This window comes from Canis lupus, chromosome 17, assembly GCF_048164855.1.
Source record: "Canis lupus baileyi chromosome 17, mCanLup2.hap1, whole genome shotgun sequence".
NCBI classification, from domain to species: domain Eukaryota; kingdom Metazoa; phylum Chordata; class Mammalia; order Carnivora; family Canidae; genus Canis; species Canis lupus.
Genome location: NC_132854.1, coordinates 18,177,912 through 18,193,972, shown reverse-complemented (window position 1 = coordinate 18,193,972; position 16,061 = coordinate 18,177,912). Strand labels below are relative to the sequence as shown.

At 36.6% G+C, this 16,061-nt stretch overlaps 1 protein-coding gene and 1 long non-coding RNA gene across 2 annotated transcripts in view; one reads left to right on the top strand and one right to left on the bottom strand.

Moving 5' to 3' along the window:
- GPC5 (glypican 5) overlaps positions 1–16,061 on the top strand; it is a 1,343,507-nt gene that overhangs the window by 706,203 nt on the left and 621,243 nt on the right. The window lies entirely within an intron of this gene.
- LOC140608315 (uncharacterized) lies at positions 1,124–7,017 on the bottom strand. Its single transcript, XR_012010334.1, has 3 exons — positions 6,865–7,017; positions 4,975–5,101; positions 1,124–1,379 (listed from the first exon to the last, which is right to left on the bottom strand). It is a non-coding gene; the product is annotated as an uncharacterized lncRNA (long non-coding RNA).

Below are 16,061 nucleotides of genomic sequence, written 5' to 3'. Positions count from 1 at the left end.
CTGAAATTGTCAGTGCCTATATCCTCATAGCTTTCCAAAGAGAAAAAAAATATTGTCCTTTTCAGCTTCATTTTGAAAAATCCTGGGGGAAATTTTCTAATTGGCCTATATTGGGTCACCTAGACTAATTACTAGGGGCTCAGGAATTACTATGTTTGGACCAGCCTTGCTCAGGTGGCACCTTTAAAGCAATACCTGTAACTATGGAGTTGGGGATCATGTAAGAAGTTGCTGCTTCTTATTCAGATCTCATGGTTAGAGCAAAAAAAGTGTTTCCGAGATGAATACCTTTTTTTTCCAGAAAAAAAAAAAGAGAGAGAGAGAGAGAGAGAGGAGTTCAGGAACACACACACACACACACACACACACACCCTGAGGTCAAGCACTGTCTCATTTCCTATTCTTTCATCTTCCCTGTCATCAAGCATGTACTAAACATCATCTGTGGACTCCAGTGAAAGCTCGTGCTAACAAATTGGCATACTTTCGGTTATTCATGATCTTTGTTTTTCAGAAATTTGAGTTGCCATTATTTATGCCTTTTAGTATTAAAGAGAGGAATATATTATAAAGTGTATAATTTAACAATATAAAAGGATGAATCAGATGGCTGAGAGTGGTATTTCATCAATTATAAGTCACATTTCTGATACTTGGTTAAGTCTTTTAATTGATGGAAGTCTTAAGTTGCTGTTGCCAGGTGGTGCCCATGGCATATTGCCACTTTAATTGAATGATCAACTTGGTTAATTCTGAATGTGTTGATTTCAATGATCATATACCTTCAAAAAAGTTATAGAATGATTAAGTAGTAAAACAAACAATATATTGTCTTTTGCAGAGAGTCACAAACAGCAGTGAGGCATGCATTTGGTATTTTTGAAGGAAATATTCAGAAGTAGAAGCATGAACTCAATCCATTTTTCTGTTTTTTTTTCTAAGCAAAAACCAAGTACCTTAGGGAACCTAAGAAAGGAGCATTCCCACAAGTGGATGAAGCTATCCTTTGCTTTATTACTGATTCAGGTGCCATGCAACTGAAGTTAGGGGACATTGCAAGATGCCTTGAAAGAAATGAAAGGAATTTAAGAATATGAGTCTTGAATGACAAAATTATGTAGAATTTTCATTCTGGTATTATGAAAGATTTTATTTAGCAAGATTTTTCTTTCTTTATAGTACATAAAATAATAGTACATCTTACAATTGATATCTTTGATGTCAATAAAACACTATAATAAAATAAAAAGATTTTACTTCTTAGAAGTCATTTTGGCAGCATTATGGAGTAGCAGGATTATTATATTTGTATCAGATTATTGAAATAATGGACAAATTCACAGTCCTGGTGGGTGATCTTCATACAACTTTTTCAATAACTGAAAGAAAAAGCAGAGAGAAGGCAGTAAGGATGTAGAAGACATTAACAACATAACTTATAGATCTGCTCTAATTAATATAGTGAACACTGCATCCAGTAATAGAAAATTGAGCCCAACAATGCTAGAAACCACGTGCTTTTCAAGCACACATAGGATGTTTACCAAATTGAAAATATGTTGGGGGATCCCTGGGTGGCGCAGCGGTTTGGCGCCTGCCTTTGGCCCAGGGTGCGATCCTGGAGACCCGGGATCAAATCCCACATCAGGCTCCTGGTGCATGGAGCCTGCTTATGTCTCTGCCTCTCTCTCTCTCTCTCTCTCTCTCTCTCTCTCTCTCGGTGACTATTATAAATAAGTAAAAAATTAAAAAAAAAAAAAAAAAGAAAAAAAGAAAATATGTTGGGCCATAAAAAGTCACTCAGAGTATATTCTCTGGAAACCAGCCAAGAATCAATGAAAATCACATAATTCAATACAAAATAATGTTAACACCTCCACTGAGATCTTGAATTCTAGGTTAAAACATAGAAACTATAGATACATATTTTATTTTGAACCCATTTCTCTTAAGTATCCATGTAAATCACAAGTCCCAATTAATCTAATACAAGAAATGAAGAAATACTTTGGTTAAACCTTTAAGTTATCACTTATTTCTTAATGCCTCAAATTAAAACAAATGATTGGACTAGTGTGGGGGCACATTCATTCATAGCAATACCTTAATTTTATGAATTGTTCTTGAACTAATAAGAGTGTTCACAATAAAATACAATAATTTGAGACCTGGGAAGAATTTTCAGGCCAAATTATGAGTAGGAAAATAGTATCATCTTATTGAAAGAATAGAACAATCATTGAAACAATTGAGGTAAATTTCAAGTTTTGTCTCAGCTCTGTGATACTAGGTGAAAGATTTAAACACGATGAACTTCAATCTTCTATATAAAAGTATTGCAATCAATTCTTGCCTATTGGCTGTGTGCAAGAAAATAAGGAAGTAGAACTAATATCTGGTGAGCACCTAATAATTGCTGGTAATAACCTTGACCCTGAATCTGTGTTTAATAATAATTAATGTTCTTAAAAACCTTTTAACAAAGTAGGCATATAAATAAAACACATGTGAGAATTCTGCACTAACTATAAAAATTAATGCCTGATTATTATCTCATGGGAAAAAAAGTACATGTGCATTTTTATCTACCATATGTCAGATTTTTAACATGTTATCAGTATCACAGTGATGAGAACATGTTTTTTTCTTTATGAACTATAAAGATTCAAAGTTTCAATATGCATCATGGTAACTATTAAGCTTTGTTTCTTTTTTTCATAGCAGATTGTGATTTCCTACTGAATAACTCAAAATATTTAAGTTCCTCAGTAGGCATTTAAAAAATGTTTAGAAAATTTTTTGCCAATTCTCCATTGGTGCTTAGGGCTCACTTCCTTTCTTTTCCTTCTTATCATTGCTAAAGAGTTGGTTCTTCCCTATAACTATACTCTGAACAAAGTTATCACTAGACTTCCTTTTATCTATAGATATCTGTTCTTTTCAGACGAATTAAGGAACTTCTCTAGTTTCAAATACTAGTCATGATAATCACTGACAACCTTGTTCCATAATCTTTTAAAAATATTTAGATCATGACATAAAACGTGAATATGGTGCTTATAAAAAGTAAGATCTGTTAGAACAATATATAATGTATATAAGAGAATTTTCCCTCTCCAAGGTGAGTCCTTAGTCTCAAAAATAAAGCAAACTCCGCACACGAGTCACCTTGAAACAAGGTTCAGTTGTTCCTCCGGATAGAGCAACTGTGTTTTTTCAAGTCAGAAATGAAAACAAGGGGACCTGGATGGCTTAGTCAGTTAACTGTCTACCTTCAGCTCAGGTCATGATCTCTGGGTCCTGGGATTGAACCTCGTGTTAGGTTCCCTGCTCATCTGGGCATCTGCTTCTCCCTATCCCTCTTCCTCTGTGCTCTCTCTCTCTCTCTCTCTATCTCTCTCTCTTGCTCTCTCTCAAAGAAATAAATAAAATCTTAAAAAAAAAAAGAAATGAAAGCAAACTAAAGGTAGGTGGTGTCACATTGGCATGCCTTGGAGAAGAGGCCAATGAAGTAAAGAAAAAAGACAGACTTCACAAGAATCAAGCCTTCTTGTAGATTTCAAAGCGTTCTCTCTTATATCATAGACTTTCATATTTTAAAGTTATTTCCAGGCGTTGTCTCCAATGCCTCACCAACGGCTAAGCACTCCTTAAATATAGAACTATTTTATTTTCTATTAATTATCTCAGAATAGTGTTTAGTGCCTTGGAGAAACAGGCCCTCAGACACATAATAAATAGATGAATAAAATAAATGATAGTGGAAATGCAGCTTCCTCTTGGCATATGCAGGTTAGGAGGGCATCGGAAGCAAAAGAAATCCATTGAACGCTGGCAGCTAAATCTTGGTCATGGGGACTCTGTGAAGGAAACAGAAACGATGTATATTGTGCATATTTCCAAAGCCCAGTTACATTAAAAGGGTTATCTGGCTGCCAGTTTCCTATCCAGAATTCATCCACTCTGCTTCCCTTTGTTCCTGACCTCTTTCCTAGGTAGCACATGTAGATCAGGGGAAGTTGATCCTGTCCTTAACAATAAGGATAACCCCTAAAATCCAAACGGACCCTACCCTTCCCAACCCTCTTATCACTGATTGATCCAAGGACCCAGGCTTTAGCTGGGCAATTTGTGGCTCTTCCCTGAAGATGGATAATAATCAAGGCAGAAGTTCTCCAAGTATGGTTCAGCAGCAGCAGGAACAGCAGCAGCAACAGCAGCCCCTGGGGACTTGTCAGAAATGCAAATCTTTAGGCTCCCACTGAGACCTCCTGGATCAGAAGCTAGAGGAGGACATCCCAGAAATCTGTGTTTGTACAGACCCTCCAGATGAGCCTGATACATATTTAAGTTCAGAAACAAATGGATTAGGGATGAGCTCATGAATTACATAGGTTCAGTTTGATCCATGGAAAGGGCACTTACCCAATGGATGTGAGAGAGGTTTTCTCTACCTGCTTTTGATTTAAACAGGAAACTAAACTACCCCAACACTGCTGGCAGACTTTTTGAAATCAAGAGAAAATTCAGCTTGTTGACAAAAAAGTGTACAGAGAAAACCCTTGAAAACACAGTTTCAACTTGGATAGTGCAGGATTCTTAATCTAGTAGGAACATCACATTTCCTTATTATTTAAACCAGTTTAACTCAGGTTTTCCTTACTGCAGTGGAGAACACCTTAACAGATACAAAAGAACCAGAATATGTTACAATATCCTTGTGTGTGTTTGTTTATTCAACAGATAAATGTAGATCAACTACTGTGTGCCAGTCAGAGTTCTAGACATTGGAGATATAATGTGTATAGTGACTAAAAAAACCCCAAAAAGACAAATCTCATGTAACTTATATTCTAGTTGGGGGAAACAGTCAAAAAGTAAGAAAAAGTTTGGCATGTTTAGCAGGTAGCAAGTGCTACAGAAGTGCTCTATCCAGAAGTGGGAACAGCTGTCAGGAGGTACGCTTGGCCTTACCTGTAGCTATGCCAGCCAAAACACACAAGGGTGAAGCAACTTGCCCAGGATTGCAGAGGCAACAAATGGTAGGACCGTGATCTTGACAAGAGCTGAAGTGCAAGCATTTTCCATTATGCTATGTTCCCTGCAGAGATACATTAAACGTTCAGAAAACAATCTTCTATTACAAGTAAAAATGAGCTAATACAGCAAAATCTGTGAGTAGTTTTATTGAATTTCTGTGGGACCCTTTCATTTCTTAAAACGGGTCTTTAGCATGCACAGTATCTTAAAGAGGGAGAATTTTACATCTGATTAAGTTGTGATTGAAGTGCCTGCCACATGGATTGCTGTTTCGGGTGGGGGTGGGGGTCAAACCCAATGCAGTAATGAAATTTCCTTTGCTTATACTAGAGTTTATATTCAGTTTGTTTGAACCAGTTGTTAAAACATTGGAATATTTCGGATCAATAAATAGCTGCTGTCTTAAGTTCCAGTAATGTCCTCGGGGTGTGCCCGCACCCCTAGTGCTTCCCTTAGGACCTTATTCTGGTCCTGGACCTAAAGACTTGCATGGCTCAGCAGGGACCTCAGGACTTATGCTATTGTCAGGACCCACCCTAATTGGGTATTACCTTCACAGGCCTAGTTAAACATTTTGTATATCATCCCTGTATTATATCACTCCTAGGCTCTACCAACAAAATCATTTGGCAACGTATCCAACAAATCAATGATGGATGGGAGGGTAGTAAAAGAGGTTTTTCTCAGCTGTAGTCAAGCCACCACCGAGGGGAATAATCTTGACAAGAATCCGATTGATACAAACCACAATCCTACTCTCCTCTGCTCCAGCCCAAAGGAGAGGGGAAGATTTCTCTCTGAACTCAAAGCTCAGATTTCTCAGACAAATGATCGAATAGTTATGTTGATGATCGCCCTGAATAATAGATGTGTCCCTTAGTTAACAGATGTTCCCTGCAGTTGCTAAATATAAATTGTACATTTTAAATGTGTTTTCCTTTGTATCAAACATATATATGACAAACTTTCCATCCTCCTGGAGCACACAAATCAGTTTTTTAATGGAAAACTTTGGAAGACAGATTTTATTTCATATAATAATTTTCAGTGAATAGAAAGCCCAGCAATAGGGGGAGAAAAAGAATGCCTTGGAACAGAAAATGTTTAAGTTTGCCACCTATGGAACCCTTAACCTCTGAGAATCTGTAGAAAATGGGGTCTTATCTTGCTTGACAACAATCATTATGTAGTGAACAATTCCTTTTGAGGAATGTAAAACTTCTGCTGTTGCCCCTGAAATAACTCTATACTCTGGCAGGGCCATTATGTAAACTAACATTTAAAAAGCAGAGGATATTATATAACTCCTTACATCAATGGGTTAATAATCTGTGGCATTCCAAAATCACAACAGAAATGTCTTGTTGGTTCTTCCAGGAATGACAATAAAGAACTCCTTTATGGTCTTCAAAACAAAAAAGCCAAACTCCCAAATAGTTTGGGGCAAGTGAATTCCACAACACACAGCACCTTACTTCAAGATGACAAGGGTTTATTACCTCAGGCAACTGAGAACACCTTAACAGTTTCCTCAGCCAAACTAAATTTCAGACTGATTTCATCCTGACGGCACTTCCCTGACTGACCCTTTTCCCTTAAAGCATTTGAGGAAACCTGCTATTGCAGGTTTTCTGTGCCCGAGGAGATACAAAAGTTTTCCAGCCTCTCGACAGTTTTACACTCCAGGACTGTGTTTTCCAAGGACCTAGGAGCCATACTTTTAAAAATTAATCACCAAGAAACAGAGAATCCCATCTCATTGTTTCTGTGGGAGAAGAGGAGCCTAATTTAAGGTGAGTGCCAATCAGCAAACACTTTGCTTACCCTCATTCTTCTCCATAATTCCATCCACCAATTGTTTTCTTTGGGTCACTCAACACTTGAAAACTCTCTGGCCTTTTGTTTCAGTGGAGTGGAGTTCAATATCTGTTCCCTACTGTTAAGCCTTGACTCTTACTGTGATCACCTTGAATAAAGTCTCTGGTGCCAAAGTCCCTTTGGTGCAATTTCCCTTTGACCTAGGTTATTTACTTTCCCCTTTTTCAGGCATGAAGCACGTTCAAATTCCATATCCTGGGGGGTGCCACTTAGATTCAAAAGAAACCCTGTTTCTAATGGTTTGATTGCAACCTTCTATGAATTTCCCTTGAAGTAGGTTACAGACAGACTTACATATGGCATTCTGCACTCAGCATTCCAGAAAACTCCATTATCCTTCTCCTAATCACATAGGTGAAATATAATACAACCTACAAAATACATACTGTGTTTTATCCCCCAACAATTGCATGATATCAGTGATATTTTTACCCTGTTCTTAGCAAGCGAACTGAGGTGTCTGGAAGATGAGAATCCCAAGTTGGAAAGCTATGCAAAAGTGGGACTAGGACTGGATTTATCTTTAACTGAATTCAGTAGACCTCAGAAGCAACTCTTTTTCAGATTGGCACGCTGATTGCTAATTTACTTCTCCACTTCCATCTGGGTTTGGGTCATATCATGAATATGGTCGGTGATAATAGCGTAGGTTACATTTCCAGAAGTCTCCATACCATTAAATTTTAGATTTTTTTTTTTCTTTCTTTCACTGTAGTGGAGATCTACAAAGTGCCCCAGAGGACTTTGACCCCATCCACCTTTGCCCCCTCTCCAGCTTCACTGCTGATTTCATCATCTTCTCCTTTGGCCAGTCCACGAAACTCCCGTTAACTACACTAAAATATAATTTGATGCTATAAAACTCAAGTTTCTTTAATGAAAACTGGCAAAAATTTTCAAACCAGCTTCCCTGAAATTGTAGATCAAGCCCTGTTGTGTGTGATGCACAGATAACAGCTGAAATCACTTCATCTACAAGTTAATGGATAAAATTAGCATGTTAAAGAGTTGGAGGGCTTAATTAGAAAGGCAATCCTTAGGCAAAAAGCCTCTCAGGAACACTAAAGCAGTTTGTTGATTTTGTTTGTAAAAGGTTTGGGGGCAGAAACTGGAAATAGGTTTGCAAAGTCAAAATCCGTTTCTAGGTCCACAGTGAAATTATATCCTCCTTAGGCTTTAAATGATGTATGTTCATAATAAGCGTATGGTCTTTGAACTTACACGACCATTTGTTCATCTTAATGGTTCTGTTAGAAGCAGCCTGTTGATTTCAGTGCACTTCCCTCATGTTAAGTTGAGGGTGGGTTTTGGCACTCTAAAGGAACCACCCAGAAGACAGAGGTTGCTCCATTTTTGCCAGCAGCTCCACCCCCTCTCCCAGCCAGGATAAGCAACACGTCTAAGGCAAGGATTTTCACTCTCTTTAGAGATTTTGTTTCTTCTAGGCATTCACCTCTGATTTTTTTTAAAACATGCCTTTAATAAAATACCACTATTTTTGGATATTTCAATTATGCATTTTCAGTTGCCTTCCTACTATAAGGATTTAGGTCTTTTATCTTATTAACACTTAGATACTGCCTTTCTCTACATCTGCACCCTATAATTATAGAATGCTTCCAGTTAAATTGATGTTTATACTTCTATAACAAGATAAATATCATTCCTTTCAATGTAAGCAGAGTCCTGTGTAAATACTGACTTTTTTTGTTTTCCTCATTAATTTAACAAATACATACCGAATACCCCACCTTCCTGTGTAGCCATTCCTCTGAGTACTGGCTGTGGGGGTACCCCTACCCTAGGGAGCTGCTACGTTATAGAGGAGGCAGCACAAGCAATGTGCTTCAGAACGGGGAAACTGACAGCTGCTCCCCTAGGCTGAAATACTGTTTGATACTTAGCAACACCGTGACCCTAGAGTGTTACCCAGCTTCTCTGTGACTTTGTTTCCTTGTCCTAGTTGGGAAGAAAATCTACTTCTAATATTAACTATGTACCTGTGGACAGGCAAAGAGTATATATAAATTTTTTAGAAAGGATGTGCAAGTGCTAAGAGGGGGAAATCAAATCAATATAGGGATAGGAGAGGCAAATTTGGAGATGGAGATTTTAAATAGGGTGAAAAGTACATTTTTCTATACCACTAATTTCTTCAAGCTTTCATATCTGTATGGTTTATTTCATTCTGTGTTTTTGTTTCATTCTGTGTTTGTTTTTTTCCCATTCTGTGTGGTTTGTTTATTCCCTTCTGTGTTACTTGTTTCTCACGAATTTCTTTTTTCTTATTATCTTTTTTAAAAATTTGTACAAATTTTGGTCTTCAAGGCTAGTGATTCCCTTTCATGTCTGATAACAGACTTAGATGTGTAGTGTCACATTATTAAACAGGGACTGACTAGAATTGCACTACTCGGTTAAAGCTTGATTGCAAGTATTCTGACACCTGTTGGAAAAATCTTTAATATCAGTTTTGTAGGCCTTTCTGGGGGCTTGTCAGAATTTCACTGGAAAGAAATCTTCTGGTTGGTGAGGGGTATACCTCGCTTTGGAAACTTTCTGATTCGGCTATCTGTGCAGGAAAGGTCCAGCCTCTGCTCAAGTGGGAAGATGGCCACCTGGCTAATAGCCAAAAAGATAGAAGATTCTGCAGTGTAAATCAACTAGCTTCTTTGTCTTTTATCTTTCAAGTTTCTGAAGCTCGGTGCCACATCATTGTGGTTCCATAACCAATGATAACACTGGCTCTGTTTTCTAGGACTATTCAACATAAGTGCTCCACTGCACTAGTCTGCTTGGTGGTCTAGCCCACCAGCCCCCACTCCAGTAATGCAATAGGAATTATAGCTAACAACACATAGTATTTACTCTATTAGCAAGTATATTGTATACTTCCTGTGTTAATTCACTCTCAAAACAACTATGTGGCAGTGTTAATCTTGGTATTAGCATCAGTTTACTGATGTGAAAACCAAAGCACCAACAGTACAAGTAACATAGTAAATAAATATTACTGGTGAGGGGTTGTCAGGCATATATGGCAAAGCAAAGGTTTAAGCCCTGGTGCTCTGTCTTAGAGGACTTGCTAGTAAAGAAACTAGTACTCTATTAGCTTAAATCATGGCAGAACAATAGCTTTGGGATTGTCCTGGGGCGGAATGCTAATTAATTTCTCAAGGAGATTCTGTTTCAGTGGGTTACAACCTGAGCAATTTCTGAGCATATAATGTACTTCCAGGTACCTTATTTTGTTCTATATTAAGATACATCACGTGAAAGATCAATAAAGCAAAAGGACTCCCTTGTCAGAAATCATAGTATTAAAAAAAAATTGTAATATCAGGTTCACTGGTTTTGGCTCAGATAGATGCCCTAAAGTAGACTCATGGAGTTACAGAGATGAAAGGCAGGGATTTATCAGATACGATCCCGTGCCTGTCCAACATCCTTCTCTAGAGTGGTTATAATCTATCTGATTTCCTGTGACTTCCAAGTCTTTACCACTGAAAGAAACATTTGGCAATGATCTTGGGGCCACCTGAATCCCATAGTTATAACTGCATGTGGTACCCTCAATCAAACCTCTTCTAATGACTATTATAGCATAGTGTCTCTGATTTGCTGCCATTAATTCTTCTTGTCCCTTTCCAGTCTCTATAGTAGTCCTAATCCTTTCCATTAAGTATGAGGAGACAGCCTTCCATTGTAAACTGTCTCAGCTAGAACCCAGCTCCTTCTCCCTCTCCATTTCTTGATACCACTCAGGAGCACTTGTACTCCTGCTTAAAAGATACAGCTTTTTAAGTTCACTAGAAAATATTATACCTTTAAATGTAATTTTGGGACAATATAGTAGACTCTTTACTGTTTGATTAGCATCATCTGGTTTAATAGATCTTAAACAGTACTTATACAGAAGTGCTTTATGAATCTTGTGGGTATTTGAGTGTTGCCAGTAAATGAGTGTGATGCTTGACCTTTAGCTGGTGGGAACTTTCTTATCTTCTTTTGTTTTCCCCAACCTAATCTGTGCAGTGAAGCAGCATTTTCTTTGTGTTGTGGCAAAGTGATTATCTTCCTGTGGTATCTCGGATCAATTCTGTAGTCTCTAGGCACCTTATGCTGCTGTGTGAGCCCGAGAAAAGGCCTCGGAACACAGGAGGACCAAGTTATTGTCCTCTCGGAGCTCCCCTGGTTAGTCAGAAAAGATGGGAGGGAAAACCAGCGCCACACAACTGGATAAAAAAGTATGCCTTCAAATACTTGACACAATGGAGTGCTGGTACTATTTTTGATGTATTTGAAATTGTTTCAATACAGAGATGTACATGAACGGAAACTTGATAGAAATAATTGGAGAAGTAGTTTAAATACAGTAAATGAAGAGAAGGAAACACTGAAGCAGAAAGGACAGATGGTCAAAGAAGAAAATGCTAATTCGAAACTATTAGAAACATTAAGGGGAAACTAAGAAATGAAGCTGGTTTTCCCAGACACACAACAATTTCTTCCACTGTTTTTTTGACATCCTTAAGATTAGTCAGGAATGTTTTCTTGGCCCCTCCTTTTTTTCTTTTTAACATCCTCCCATATTATCTTACATGGTCTAATTTCAGTTAAAGGGTATTTCCCAACTTAAGAATATTCATAGTTGGAGTTTGCCAATTATTAAAATTTCAAAGGTTCATAGTATTGACAGTTAATAGTTTCAAATTATGCTCAAATATCATAAACTTAGCACACTGATGGCAAAATTAGCAAGTTGTTTATTTAATAGAAACAATAACTTTATGCTAAATATCAGCATGTACCAGGTGGGCTATAGAACCTGTTCTCCTATTTCATGCAAAATTATTTTAGGTCTATTGAAAAAATATTTTAAGCTAGTGTTTACAGATTTCTTATGATGACTGTAAATCCTGAATATAACTTGCTTCATCCACTTTTCTCCTTGTTTGTGTAACTCACTTTTACAGAAAAAGTGACAATGAGAGCCTGTTGCTAAAGCTTAAAAAACAATTTTATGTTCAGATGAAGATTAATAGCACAAAAGAGAGTTCATACCTAACCTCAAAGCCATTTAGTTCTATGCAAGTTGGACTCAATAAACTTGAAAGCTTCTTCCTCTGGTATTTGACACATGGAAATAATCATCATGTTCGTTACACCCTAGTGATTTTAGCCAAACTTATTCCCACCCTATTCTGAAGATAAAATAAATCTTATTTAACATCAGGGGTCAACTTTTCCTTCAAAGTTGTACTTTTTTATTAGCAACAACAGAAGAACTTTAAAAAATACCAAGGATCTTCTATCAGAAGAACAATTTATAGTTAGCTACTTGGGAAATAATTCTGCTTTTGTATACTATAGAAGTTGCCTTTACTTGTCTTTTTTTTTTTTTTTAAGACATCATCCTTCTACAGGTTGAAGTCTTATTAATTAGTCACAATGACATAAATTGTAAGCAGTTAATATAGGACATAAACATTTTTTTCTATGACCTTAGATATTTTATATAACTATGGCTCTGGATGGTGGTAAAAATTGGGTTGAAAGAGTTTGGAAACCTAGTTTTTTTATATTTAACAAAGACTAGCTTTGTGAATAGTACACTTGTAATTTATGAAAGACCAAAATTTTAAAAAGCCAAAAAGCTTGCTTTCTTCCCCCCAGTCAATGAAATATTTGAAGGCATTTCAGCTTCAGCCCAATGTTACTGCTGTGAAAAAAGCAAGCATCTTGTACATACATCAAACTGTTTTTATAACATGATGAAAATGGTTTTCATGCTTGAAATCTAACACCATGCATAAAATAGGTTGTGATAACTTGCAATTATTTAAAGATAATCTAAACTCTAAAAGAACTTTCCACATTATTGGAAGAAAAGCGAAAACAGAATTCCACGTGATATACTACTCATGCCACCAGAATAGTACTATCAGTAATCTAATTGTTGACTAAGAGCTTTCTCAGTTGTTCTCTCCTAAGGATGAAGAGTAACAGTAAACCCTTAGGAAGTTCCACTGTGGCAGAGCAGCAAATTTTCCTACCAATTTTACAAAGTATTATAAAAAATTAATAACAAGATTGAATACTTTGGGAGACCTTTTAGATTTTTTAAATTCTCAAGACCTTTCATAAACTGTTCTATAGTTAATAATCATGCAAAGAGAACATAGCAAGTCTAAAGACTTCTTTTATTAGAAAGGCCTGCTTGCAAGTGTGACTCTTGCCTGGCTTATGGTAAGTTGGTTTCAAGATGATTCCCACTATTCCCAGAACTGATAAAGTGTCTCACTTGCCTAAAATTGCACAAACACTGTTTTTAGGATGAATACTTCTTTTGCTTTTGGAGGTCTAGAATTTGGGCATGTATGAAGTAGAAGGTGCCTATAATATATGATCCCCCCATAAAAACCTTGGATTCCTAGGCTCAGGTGGGTTTCCTCTATAAATGTTCATACATGTCACAGTTTTGTCATGAGAGGATCTGAGTATACTCTGTATGGCTCTGTTAAGAGAGGACTACAGAATAACTCATATGTTTTTGTTTACCTTGCCCCAAGCATCTTTTTCCCCTACTAATACTGCTTTTTTTTCATTTTTTAAAATTATCTATCAGCTGAGTCCTAGTAGGAGCAACTGTATGCCCAGTCCTGTGAGTTGTTCAAGCAAATCAACAAACCCAGGGATGGTCTTGAGAACTTCTGGCATTATAATAGTTCTAGAAACCATTTTTTTGCCAGTTGTACTTTCCAACTTGTGTAACTTCTCCCTAGCCCACCTCCTACTCTATCAATTGTTGAGTGGCTTATTAGTGCTGAGCATGGATGGGACCCCAATGTGAGCTTATTCCTGACTTTCTCACTGTTTCCTAAATAGAAAGGATTCTGGAGTGTCCTGACTATATCCATATTACTTTGGTTCTTTTGTGGCATTGATGGGTCTACTTCATGATGTATCTATGTACCTTCTCCTACCTGACTTTAATTTGTTTGAATGTGGATACCTTTGCGGGGAGCAGGGAGTGGTTATTGTGCCTCCCTTAGCAGCTTGCCCTCTGCATGAATCCTGTCTGTGGCTTCACTGAATGTATTCATACCATATTTAAGTTCTTCATCTTTTTATTTTCTGATAAAAGAATGTCATTGAGTTAGACAGCACTGTATAACTTGCATCTGATCTCAGGATCTATACTAAAACTGGAATTGAGGGGTTTTGAGGGGCAGTCTTAAAGTATAATGCAGCTGTTGTTGAATGTTAAGCAATTTAGTGTTCTGTAAATAATCAGTGGGGTCTAATAACTTTGATTAATTGACCTGAAATAAAAATGTGTGAACTTCTGCCAGCTGATTTCTGGATACATATAAAAGGGAATAAAAACTACTGAAGGGAATTGAATTTATTTTTAAAATATACATGTATACACACATAAAATAATATCAGCTAGTCATAAATTAGAGCAATTGCTGAAAAAACAAAAACAAAAACACCTAGTGCTGATCTCAGATTCTTCCTCAGAATGCTTTCATGAACCCGTTCCCAAATATTCAATGGCCTTTTTTTTTCATTAATTATTTTTTTTTAATTATCTTTTTAGTCAAGATATGAAGTATGAAGCAACAGCTGAAAGCTAAGAATCTACTGGAAAGAATTTGGGAAATAGAAATTTGAAACCCAATATTGCATCTTAAGTACATTTTAAAAAATATTTTATTTATTTATTCATGAGAGACAGAGAGAGGCAGAGACATAGACAGGGAGAAGCAGGCTCCATGCAGGGAGCTCAATGTAGAACTCGATTCTGGGACTCCAGGATCATGCCCTGAGCCAAAGGCAGACGCTCAACTGCTGAGCCACCCAGGCCTCCCTTAAGTACAGTTTAAAAAAATCTTTTGAAATAATTATCAAGGGAATTTAAAAGAAGAACGATTAATATTCTAGATCTTTTTATTTGAACTGAATATAAACTTATACCTTTGAGATTATTTTAACACTTTTGAATAACTATGTCAGATGAGTCAAAACTATCTCTTTGCTATTATTTTTATGTTTTCAAGACGGAAGTGTCAATCAAGATAGAAATTTAGATAATGGGAGAAAAGAGCACAGAATGCACTAAGAATGATGATTAATCCTTAAAAAAGAACCTCCTATTACATAGAACACTACATCTACAGGATTTCAAGAAAGACTCTGAACTTTGACCAGTTAAATCTAGAACAAGGTGTCCAAAGATACATACATAATACAAAATAAAATATAAACTATATAGATTTTTAAAATATTGTGGTATTTAAAGACTAAACAATCAATAGAAGGATAAGAGGGCAAAATCATAAAAATTGAGAAAATGTACCTCTTAGAGGATAAATTAAAGGGTCTTATGTATATTTAGTCGGAGTTCTAAAAATACAGAGAAAACTAGCTAGAAAATGTTATAAATCTTGAGAAATAAAGTACTTGAGAATTTATTTTGAAGAGTCTGTTCTGTATCCACTCAATGAATGCCTTCAACAGTCTGAAGAAAAATGATCAACTAGAAATCTATATCTACTTGGTTTTTACCAGTAAGGAGGGGGACAAGATGCATGTTGTAGTCTTAAACATCAAAATTCTTTTATGTGCCATTTCTTTGAAACTTAGAGGATTTTCATCAGAAAATAACTAAATGAAGAAAGATGATTATGAGGATCCATTTTTGGAAAACAGCCAGTCAGAGTGGCAGAGTTATAGCAATTGTAGCATCCTGGAGGGTGGCAATGCAGATGGAGTAGCAAACTCAAACCATCAGAGATGGTAGCCAGAGAGACCAACAAAGGTTTACCTACACACTTAATGATTATTTGGAAGAGATAGGTCTGAAAGATTTGCTTTAAGCATCTGGAAAGAACAGTGATGTGTATGTGTCACAAGAAAGCCATATAAAGCTAAGTAAAAATAATAGCAAAACAAACTTGCACAAGAAGACAAAAGTAATAAAGTGTGTTGTGTGACTCAGTGGCAAGTGGTATTTAGATAGTCATGAAAATATAAGCTCAGACCATTGATTTAAGCAAAGCCTGTAATAACCCTATATATTCTTTTGGAAAGAGTGCAAATGTTAAAGATGAGAGCCCAAGAAACTAAATTCATAC